Source organism: Polypterus senegalus, chromosome 11, assembly GCF_016835505.1.
Source record: "Polypterus senegalus isolate Bchr_013 chromosome 11, ASM1683550v1, whole genome shotgun sequence".
NCBI lineage: Eukaryota > Metazoa > Chordata > Cladistia > Polypteriformes > Polypteridae > Polypterus > Polypterus senegalus.
Genome location: NC_053164.1, coordinates 155,009,728 through 155,022,243, shown reverse-complemented (window position 1 = coordinate 155,022,243; position 12,516 = coordinate 155,009,728). Strand labels below are relative to the sequence as shown.

General features: G+C 37.2%; 1 protein-coding gene across 5 annotated transcripts in view; it reads right to left on the bottom strand.

The window, feature by feature from the left end:
- Positions 1 to 12,516, bottom strand: part of chrm2a (cholinergic receptor, muscarinic 2a) — a 656,161-nt gene that overhangs the window by 73,176 nt on the left and 570,469 nt on the right. The gene's annotated exons all lie outside the window — the stretch shown is intronic.

Below are 12,516 nucleotides of genomic sequence, written 5' to 3'. Positions count from 1 at the left end.
TCAGTACATAGGAACATCTCATGGGAATGCACCATCCTTAAATTAAAACAGTTTATATCAGTTGCTTTAATTTTAAAATTAACAAAATCTTGAATAGTAACGCTTGTAGTACATTAACAGTCTTCATTTTAAACCTGTGGTTTTTTTTAATCCCTAACATGGAAGCCCCTTGGCTCATTAAACAATGGTAAGAATTTCTTTGAAAAATCATTTGAATTAAGCTTTTCTCTACATATATACTGTATTAGAAAATGTTTTCATAATGAGTGACTATGTTCTCTTTGCCAGCTGAGTGAATAACAGAACTAATCTTTAATTCATACATTTAAAACTACCAATGAAAGTGGGCCGTCTAACTACAAAAAGCTCAGACATGTTAGCATTAAATGAATTTGCTTTACTATCAACAAAACCTTTTTTAATTAAATGATAGAATTGTTGATATGAGTGCCTGCTTACTGCTATGCTGTTAAGATTCTCCCTGACAGAAAAGAGATTAAACCACATTGTAAATGAAAAATACTGCATCATAATTTTTAATCTTTTCACTGATTCAGACAAATGTGAATTGGTTCTTTCATACTCCATGCAACCAATGATAGAATTACTGTTGAAATAAAAACTATGTAAGGCAAAGGGCTTAAAAAGGAAGCTCAGGACACAGTGAGCATTGATTTGAGCCATAAAAAAGATACATTACAAGGTTAAATGGAAACAATTATGCAATATAATTTTGAAGCATTGAAGAGCTGAAGCAATACTTGGATCTATCGACTTGACTGCAATTTGTAAAATTACTATTTTTTAAAAATAAGCCTGCACTGACTAACATTAACTAACAGGGTGTCTTTAAAATAAATATGGCATGAAGAATAAACAACATCACATGAATGATTAAAAAAAAGCTTTTCCAGGTGTATAGAGAGGTACAAAGATGCTTTAAGAAGGGGAATGTTGCTAGGAAGAAGTAAATCCATGGCATTTTTAATGAATAGTGCATATCAATTGAAGAAATATAGTTTTACCTTATATACATTAATATTTGCTGCTTTGTGCACATACAAACTGTGTATTTAGCAGAAATAGTCCACTGATATACAGTGTATTAGTCAGAGAGAGAAAGAATTCAGTAAAATGGTAACCTCACTATAAACCTCATCTAAAGAGAAACAGAGTTTTAAAAAATGAGAGTACAAAATCTTTTACATTATTTCAGCATGATTCCCCATTTCTTTGCAAAAGCAAAGTATAGTTAAACAGTGAGCCATAACACCAAAACAAACATGCAATAGCTGCCTTATAGATGCATGAATTGCTTATAACCTCTACTTTCATTACAAAATAAAGACAGTTTTAAACTATACAAAAGAAAACACAGTGCACGGTCAACTTTATAAAAACATTTTGCACATTGGCAATAGTAATAATATGAGACTACTCAAATTCAGAGTGACTATATTAGCCACAAGCCCTACTGTTAGCATAGGTTGCATGCTATAATGATAATAGGGCCATTATTAGCTTATATGAAGGTGTCTAAATCATTTGCTTGGTATTTCTGAGGTTTAGATTTTCTATATTATTCTTAGTTTGTTTTTTAATGATTTAATAATATCTGTGTAAATGGTTTTTCCTGAACAGTGTCTATTGCAAACCAACCAACTGATAGGTTCCAAAATGTATATAAGCAGGGGTGCACATAACATATTTGGTCTTGTTCTCAGGGGAGAACCGGGGGTTGTTGCTTGGTCCTCATTTTTTTAAAATAAAATTTTTCCATGACCCACCTCACAGGATGAAGGGATAGAGGGATACATGGATAACCAGACATCACATGTACTTTAATTTCAACTGAGAATGAATAAAACCAGTACAACAAAATATTTGTTCTTTAAAGCCCCGTAGTATGTAGCTTTGTAATGAAATGACTGCTTTTCAAACACTGAAAACCAAATGAAATGAAAGCTTTTTAAGCACTGACAACAGCTATTTAAAAGCACTGAAAGTTATCTTAAGTCAAAGGTCTCTGTTGTGAACTTAGACAACAGGATGTGCATTAGAGATGAGAGGTGAGAGTCTGATAGGCAGGATCTGTACTTGTTTTTTATTATATTCAGATATGAAAATCCCCTCTCACGTGCAGCACTGCTCAAGCACAGTGTAAGGGACAACAGAAGGACTTTCTGAATGTTTGAGCAACTGCCTGGATTGCTTGTCTTCACTACATTCACCAGGTCATGCACAGAGGAGGCTGCCAAACATTTTCCTGCTTGCTTTAAATGCCGCTTTGTGAAAGGTCAACAAAAAAACGTTACTCAGTGCTTGATGCTGTTCTTCAGTCAGCTTTTCTTGCCATCTGGGCCTCTCGTCCTGGCTGTGCATGTTATCAACCACTTGCACTACTTTCTGGTGCTCTCTACTATTTGTATGCCTATCAAAATCTAGTAGGATTTTCACGGCATAGTTTGCACTACATTTCAGTGCGGGCATCATTTGTTTGAAGCCAGCTGACCTCCTGCAGCCATTTTTCTGAGAACACATGCTTCTTTTGCGGTTCAGGTTCAACCTGGCATTTCTTTAGAGGTGGAGGAGCACCAAAGTAATTGCTTAATGGAGCCTGCTTCTTGGACATTTTGATGAATGAAGAATGAAAAAAGCTGTGGCTCATACTACAGTCCAATGTTTAGCACATATCTTTCCTAAAATCTTAGGTACGCAAACGCGCGTTACAACATTAGATTTGACACGCATTGTTTATTTTGATAACGCATGCATACCTGCGCACCACTTATTTGGAATCCTGAATACATGGACAGATAATATACATGCATGTATACAGTCTAATGTCAATGTTACCTAATTCAAAGTCACAACTGGGGAAGCAGGGTATGTTATTGAAATTGCTTATCCTGGAACTGTCAGGTACATAACACAGGGCACCAGTTTGTCACAAGGCACCCACTCACTCACTCACACTGAGAAAAAAACTGTTACCACGTAGATGTTTGGGAATGTGGGTTAAATTCTGGAGCACTTGAATTAAGCAGTTGTGCATTGGCTCAGTTTATTTATGAAATTACAAGCAATGTAGGATTAAGAAAAATCACTCTGGAAAATGTAACAGTAACAGCCACAGCATCAGTTGCTCAGTTGTGAGAACTGTTTCAATTTTCAAAATAGCTGAGAACTGGAGTGTTTTTACATTAACTAAAACTATATCATTTTGCCTTTGTATTTAGACCCATTTCAAACAGCATGATGCCTGTCGATAACCCACCTTTTTGGCTAACAATTCAATCAAACACTTATGCTTTCAGACCCCTTTCGGCTTTTTTTCTTGCCTTATTAAAATTAAAATCTCAGACATTGCGCCTTGGTCCATTATCTCTTATGCACTGAATGGATTACGCTGCAGTTGTGACCCGCTGGGCTGGCTACTTTGAGCAGTTGTTTAAAGCTAATCCTCTAGCTAGGACATTGGATATCTCTGGGTCCACAGTCCTTGAGGCTGATCCTCCAATTAGCTGTGAACCACCCAATCTCACTGAGATTGCACAGGTGGTGAACCAGCTGAGGGAGGGAAAGGCTGCAGGGATATGTGGTATCTGGGGTTAACTTCTTCAGGCTGGTGGCAAGGCTGTCATCCTGGCATTGCAAGCAATCTTTGCTTCCATTTGGGAGACAGGCATCATCCCAACTGACTGGAAAACGGGACTTGTTGTTCCTATCTGGCAAGGGAAGGACGATCGCCTGGATTGCGTAACTACAGGGGGATAACACTGCTCTCTGTGCCTCTGGTCCTTGCTAGGGTCATCCTCAATAGGATCCGTGATCACTTGCTCACCGACCAGCGAACACAACAGTCTGGTTTTATGACTAAGAAGTCAACCATCCTGGCACTGAGAGTTCTCATGGAGCACAAACGTGAATATCGGCAGAGTTTCTTTGCAGCCTTTGTCGATTTTCGTAAAGCGTTTGACTCAGTTGATCAAGCTGTCCTGTGGGACATCCTGAGGGTTCGCGGGATTCCCTTGAGGTTGCTGGATATCATGGCCGGCCTGCACACTGGTATTGTGAGTACTGTGCAAAGTGGAGGCAGAACCTCTGCGTTTTTCCCAGTTGATTCTGGGGTTCGTCAGGGGTGTGTTCTTGCCCCTACTCTGTTCAATGCTTGTATGGACTGGGTGTTGGGCAAGGTTGTGGGGTCCAGCGGCTGTGGGGCATCTGTTGGTGAAGAAAGATTCACGGATCTTGACTTTGCTGACGATCCTGTGATCTTCGTGGAGTCAATGGAGGCTCTGATCGGGGCGCTTGAAAGACTGAGTGAGGAGTCTGAGTGTCTGGGCTTGCGAGTGTCCTGGATAAAAACCAAGATTCAGGTTTTTAATGACCTCTTGGGCACAGCCATCAGCAGTGTGTCTGTTTGCGGAGAGAGTGTTGACCTTGTCGAGAGGTTTATTTACCTTGGCAGTGACTCTTCCTATGAAGTCAGTAGACAGTTTGGGAGAGCAAGTGGGGGGGGGGGGAATCAGGAGGTCTCTGGAAAGGGGTGTGTGGCACTCCCGATATCTATGTAAAAGGACAAAGGTCCAAGTCTTTAAAGTCCTGGTGCTTCCTGTCTTGCTATATGGTTGCAAGACATGGACAATATCCAGTGACCTGAGACAAAGATTGGACTCCTTTGGTACTGTGTCTCTCCGGAAAATTATTGGGTACCGTTGGTTTGAATTTGTGCCGAATGAGCAGTTGCTCATGGAGTCCCGAATGAGGCACATTACCTGCATTGTGAGGGAGCATCAGTCATGGCACTACGGCCATGTGGTCCATTTCCCTCCTCAAGATCCTCATTGCTGGGGACCCGAGCGGCTGGACCAGGTCAAGGGGTCGCCCACGTAAAATCTGGCTGCAACAGATAGAGGGTGATTTCCAGATGGTGGGACTGGACTGTGTGTTTGCCTGGGGGGTTTCCAACCATCGTGTAGTGGGTGCGGCAGCGTACTTAACCAGTGCATGCTCCCCAACTTGAACTTAAACTGAACATCTAACATACCACTGAAAAAACAGCTGAACCTGTGCCCATCCTGTCAATACCATCTTCTGATTTTGGTGTGGTCCAAGTAAGACATCTATGAATTGAGACATTTTTGATAACTATTGTCTTTAAATTTCTAATGGTCCATTTGTGATATTGTTCCTTCTTCATTCTTCTTTCATCTCCAGCTAAGATATGTCCTTAAAGCCTAAAAAAAATCTTTTCTGCAAGTTTCATTTAAGATTTTATAATTTTAACACCACCAAATGGAGTTTGGAAGCAGTGGTGTCAGTACTCAGGAATCATGGGCAGCACAATGGATAGCAGTGCTCCATCAACAGATTCAGTGTCCTAGTTTCAAATATCCTATCTTTGCTTTGTCTCTGTGGAGTGTGAACATTGTCCTCATTTATGTATGGGTTTTCAACCCACATTCCAATTAAAATTTAGAGTTGTTGACTCTGATTCGGCCTCTTCTATATAGGATTGCTTACCCTTTTTGTAAAGCCTTAATGCAACACTCTAACTAAAACTACATATTTAATAAAAAAAAGGTCTTTTCCCTGTAGTGCTAGGCAGTGGCTCTTAATGGGTTTTAGAGCTGTATCAGAGGTGCAAGTCCTAATTGTTGCAACTTTGATGGCCCTTACTTCAGTCTACTAAGTAAGCCATAATAGCTTAGCTTTGCATTGACTATGTATTTAAAAATCTGGATGCAGTTAACTCAGGATAAAATCATTTTTGTCACTGTTCCAGTAAGATCCAGTTTTATTTGACAAATTAATGGAACTATTGATACTATACTGATTGTTTGTTTACTCTTGTTACTGCTAGTATATAATATTATCTGATGAAAAATATTTTAAATTAACCATTAACAATATTTAAGTGGTCATATCTCCACATATAAAGTAAGCAACATGTGCAATATTTTGATTTCTGAGTATATTTACAGATAAAAATTTCACATTTCAGAACATGCAAGTAACTGATTATGTAATTCTTACTATTTTATTTTGTTGATTCAGTTTATCTAAAATGTTTCCTTCTTCATTTGAAATTTAAATACATTTTGTATGTAAAAAATAACTAATACATTAAAAAGAAAAAGTTATTAGATAAACCAATAATAAGATCACTACACTCCAAGTCTTGCACAGTCCTTTAATGACTGAGCTGTCATTTACTAAAGAGCAACATGGTCCTACTCCTTCTACTTAGGAAAAAGGGTTGGAGGGAAAATTGTCATCTGCCTTTCCTTTCACATCTCAGTATTAAATGGCTAAGAGTTACATTTTGTTTGAAAATGTACTAGCAATTAATTTCAAGTGTAAACCTTTGTGAAATTCAGTTTTACATCTGTCAAACAAAAATTACATGTAAAATAAATTTACCTATAACATACTGTAAGTGCTTTAGTTTTGGCATTGCTGGGGTTTTTATTATTATTATTATTATGTTGTTCCTTAGGTCTTTAAACATACCAAATGTACACTGGCTATTACAGCATCAAGCTCCACTTATGTTACTCCACAGTCTCTCCTCACTACATCACCCTCTTGCCAGCAGGGCACGTTTAGCAAGGAGCAGGATCAAACATCCTTCCACCCACTCTCACTGCCAGACTCAAATCTAATAGTAAAGGCTTCCTACCGTGGCAGCTGGCTTGAGCAAGCTTTGTTTAATAATGTTCTCCTGTTAATATTGCTGTCATGCTGGTGCCAAGATGAATATAAATCACAGAGTAGAGGAAATGCATAAAAAATGTTTTTCCCCAATATGATTCATTCACCTAATGCATAATAAAATATCTGTGAATCTACATATGCCAAATACATAAAACAGACCCAGACTTCTTAATGAAACTAAACATTTCGAATTTTCAGGCATACTGACCAGTGCATAACTACAGATATAGAAAGGATATTAATTTGTAGGCAATTTTTATTTATTGACTCTTTTGCAGCATGTACCCTCACAAACTGCTTTGCAGTGCAAACAAGATCACTTTACAGTTTCAAGTACACATATTTCAATTTCAGTTTTATGATATCTGTGATGCATTTAATTTTGTGTCATTATGTGACCATAACCAAGTCACTTCACCTACATGTGCTCCAATTGGAAAAATGAAAGAAATATAACCATATAACCAACATTTCTTAAATTTCCTAACTCACCTTGAAAAAAGGCATAGGCCAAAAAATATCTTTTATATATATATATATATATATATATATATATATATATATATATATATATATATAAACTGCTCAAAAAAATTAAAGGAACACTTTGAAAACACATCAGATCTCAATGGGAAAAAGAAATCCTCCTGGATATCTACAGTATACTGATATAGACTGGGTAATGTGTTAGGAACGAAAGGATGCCACATCGTTTGATGGAAATGAAAATGATCAACCTACAGAGCCCTGAATTCAAAGACGCCCCAAAAATCAGAGTGAAAAATTATGTGGCAGGCTAGTCCATTTTGCCAAAATTTAATTGCAGCAACTCAAAATTGTACGCAGCACTTTGTATGGCCCCTGTGTTCTTGTATACATGCCTGACAACATCGGTGCATGCTTCTAATGAGATGACAGATGGTGTTGTGGGGGATCTCCTCCCAGATCTGGACCAGGGCATCACTGAGCTCCTGGACAGTCTGAGGTGCAACCTGGTGGCATTGGATGGACCAAAACATAATGTCATGTCCCAGAGGTGTTCTATTGGATTTAGGTCAGGAAAGTGTGGTGGCCAGTCAATGGTATCAATTCCTTCATCCTCCAGGAACTGCCTGCATACTCTCACCACATGAGGCCAGGAATTGTCGTGCACCAGGAGCCACTGTACCAGCATAGGGTCTGACAATGGGTCCAAGGATTTCATCCTGATACCTAATGGCAGCCAAGGTGCCTTTGTCAAGCCTGTAGCGGTCTGTGTGACCCTCCATGGATATGCCTCCCCAGACAATCATTAACCCACCACCAAACTGCTCATGCTGAATGATGTTACAGGCAGCATAATGTTCTCCATGGCTTCTCCAGACCCTTTCACTTCTGTCACGTGCTCAGGGTGAACCTGCTCTCATCTGTAAAAAGCACAGGGCACCAGTGGTGCATCTGCCAATTTTGGTATTCTATGGCGAATGCCAATCGAGCTGCATGCTGCTGGGCAGTGAGCTCAGGGCCCATTAGAGGACATGGGGCCCTTGGGTCACCCTCATGAAGTCTTTCTGGTTGTTTGGTCAGAGACATTCACACCAGTGGCCTGCTGGAGGTCATTTTGTAGGGCTCTGGCAGTGCTCATCCTGTTCCTCCTTGCCCAAAGAGCAGATACTGGTCCTGCTGATGGGTTATGGACCTTCTATGGCCCTCTCCAGCTCTCCTAGAGTAACTGCTTGTCTCCTAGAATCTCCTCCATGCCCTTGAGACTGTGCAGGGAGACACAGCAAACCTTCTGGCAATGACACATATTGATGTGCCATCCTGGAGAAGTTGGACTACCTGTGCAACCTCTGTAGGGTCCAGGTATCGCCTCATGCTACCAGTAGTGACACTGACTGTAGCCAAATGCAAAACTAGTGAAGAAACAGTCAGAAAAGATGAGGAGGGAAAAATGTCAGTGGCCTCCACCTGTTAAACCATTCCTGTTTTGGGGTCATCTCATTGTTGCCCCTCTAGTGCATCTGTTGTTAATTTCATTAACACCACCGCAGCTGAAACTGATTAACAACTCCCTCTGCTACTTAACTGACCAGATTAATATCCCATAAGTTACATTGACTTTATGCTATACTCTGATTAAAAAGTGTTCCTTTAATTCTTTTGAGCAGTATATATATATATATATATATATATATATATATATATATATATATATATATATAAAAATAAATTTGAATAATGCACATTTACTTAACTTTTGACTTTTGCTATTTTTGGTTTACTGTATTATTTTTCTTGATTATTACATTTAGTTATTTGCTTGAATGTCTTGTTGTTTATAATCTCTACCAAGCATCTACATTTTCATGCATTTTTGTTACTCTAGTTCTTGTTAATACACATTTCTGTTTTTCTTTTTCTTTATTGCTTACCTATATTTTTCAGTTTAATAAATTAAGGTGGGAGTATTTAGGATGGGGTAAGAACAAGTTCTCATACGTACTGTATATGTTGTTTTATGAAATGCATTTCAAATCTCAAGCATTAAGTCACTAAAATGTAAAAGACATGCCTCATCGATAACTGTTACAAAAATGATACCTTTTTTCTATCCATAGTAATTATTGACCCAGGGCTGTGTTAAATATACAGAAAGCAAACCAACAAACATTGTGCATTTAATACATGCACAATTTAATTTTATGAGTTTATGGACGTTTAACTGTTATTTTGACAAAACAGGTTTACTTTCATCTTACCAATCAAGATCTTTTAGATTTGATTTAGCTGTCCCTTATCAAACCTTCCTGAATTGGCAAAAACAAAGAAGGAAGTGTTGATGTTGTATAACAACAGTTGTCTCACAATTCAGGGAGGAAGTATTAACAAAGAAAACTCCTTTAAAAGAAAAAAAGGCACAGCAGTTCAAAAAATACTTCTGTAAATGGATGTTACAAAAGCTACAATTTATTCCAGGCAATTGGGCCCGAAAGAGGACTTTTGGAGACATTCAGGGCAAAATGGTTGATAATTTTTGTAAGTATTTCAGAGGCAGACAACCATAGCCATGAAGGTGTAAATTAGATTACTTGACCTTGAGCTAATGATTACTGGATAAAATAGAAAAGAACAAAAGAAAGAACACAGATCTATTTTGTAATCAAATTCACAGAATGTGCCCTGAGAGAAAGAAGCACAAAATATGAATGTGATAACACAGATGCACTCTTTCAGTTACCATGAACTTATTCAACACATTTATCAACATGATGAAGGTAGCAATAGGTGAAAAATTACAGTATAAAAGGGACTTTTAAGAATACTACCATAATGGCATCTTCTTAATTAAGGCACACTTTTGCATTTTTATATATTTTCTGCCACTGTATAGTGCATAATGTTCAAATAATCCATGGCAGAAAGCAACAGACTGACACCTAAAAAAATATCACTTATTACTTGTTTTGTGCGATGAGGAAAGCTAGAACTACATCTGGATAAATAAAAACAGCATATTTATCTCTCACATCAGTTTTGTAATATACAGTAAAAGCTGCAACATCTGAAACTTGGCACATTTTTTGCTAGATCAAGCCTTATAAGAAGATAGAAAAGACCTCTAATTTATGATATCCTACTATCATGAGTGGTTTGTCAATAATACAGTATATGTGACTTTCTTCAGGCTCTTTCTCCATCAGACAATTTGCATAATCTCCGTGTGTGTGTGTGTGTTTTTTTTTGTGGGTACTGACATCTAAAATATCTGTGTTATGGCAGCTCTAAATTGTCATGGTATGAGCTACTGAGGTGTGTGACCTCTGATGCGTTGAGTTTGTTCTTGCCTTGTGTCCATTGTTTCCTCAGCTCCAGTGACACTAAACCGGATTAATGAACTAAACTAAATTCTGAATATTAATTTAGTCTACCATGAATTACAGAAAAACTGGATTGAAAAAATAACTGACAACTTCTAAAGTGGCAACCATAGAATGTAATTTATTAACATTTTTTGCAGATTTGTTAATAGTGTCATCTTCAGAGTTAAAAAATAATTATGGGCTTTTCAAAAAATAACATGACATTCTCAAACCTATTTTTTCTAATTTAGGTATCACCACTACTCAGCCACTAACTGTAAAGCTTACATTTAAATCTATGCTGCTTATACTTTTCTCCACAAAACATTGTTACCTGTTGCAAAGACTTTTAGGTAAGAAATGAAGGATAACCCAAGCAATTCCTGGGACAGAATATAAGGTTATGGTGCATTTTAAAATGGAAATATCTACATAACACAAAACATTTAGAAGCTTTCATAATGTGAAACCTTGAAACTTTGAAGCCTTAAGATATCCCTAGCTCTGCATTTCTCCCATGATAATCCTGTAGGTAGAAGCAAGCCTAGGTATCCTATGACTGAATTAATGAAGCAATGAAACACACTTGACTAATCGCAAACACCTGTGACACCAGCTGCCCCAAATATTATGAAGCCCTGAAATGGGGTACCTGTATAGAAAAAGTGTTGCTATTTCTACATGGTGTGACCGAAATATATGCAAATACCCATACATTAAACTGTATAATAAGCACTTTAATCACATCTGAGTGATTTGTAATCTTCTGTGCTTTTCGAATTAAAGAACAATTTTTCAACAACTACAGAATTACTGAAAACAATGTTATTGGTCAATTTATGCACTTTTAGGAATACTTTTACCGTAGAGTCACAATTAGGGTCTATAATAGATTTGCCTTTTCTCCATGACAAGAAAAGTGTGCTTTAAGGCATCCTCACAATTACTCCTTGACCGTCTAAGTGAAAACAGTTTCCAAAGAGGAGAACGACTACACCTAAAAGTGGCAGAATAATTAATCTTAAACCTGAACAGCAGAAAAAATGTTTCTATAAATCAGGTTAAAGCTCATTAGGGTGACATTTTATTGCTTTACCAGTTAATTGACAAACACGCTAAACAGATAAAAGCTTGTGAAATATTGTGAAAAGCAATAAATATTGGAAAACCTACTGTAATACAAACAAGTAGGAGAAATATTTGAGAAATACTTCCCATTAATTTACACATAGTACTGCTCCAAAAAACCAATGAAGGTGCAGAATATACATATATATGTGTTTAACATAAAATGAAAGAAATACAGTAAGAATTAGATCTAAAGATTTCCAAAACAGCAAATGTTAGCTGAACAAAAAATATTTATGTTCAGATAAATTTAATGAAACTTTATTTTTAGTCACATTTTTTAAAATGCAATATTTTGACATTAAATAAAACTTTTCATTGAACATGAATCTTAAGATTTTTTTTTTTTTTTGCATAAGGCTGTATAACTGCATATTATTAAGATAACCTGTGTACCAATGTGCCATCTATCTTACCAATATATATATATATTTCAAAGTGCAACAATGCCTTTATCAGTAGCAGTGTACCTTAGAATCAACTTGACAACATCATGGTACAGTAAATCCTGCACAAAAAGTTCTTCAACTTTCAAACTTTAACAGACCTGAATAAAAGTACAGGGTGGTCCAGATCTAATTATGCAACTTTCATTACTCTATAACTTATTAAGTTTATTACATAGAGAATTCACAAAAATAATTTTTGTTGCCGATAGATGGCAGCACCTGCCCTGCATTCCAAAATGGCGGGGAGACGGTTGTCAGTCGAACAGCAATTCTTTTGTCGTGTATTGTTTTCCTGTATTGCATTAAAAGTTGCATAATTAGATCTGGACCAACCTATATATATATCTGTGCGGAGTAACTTATTTTCTAATATATGG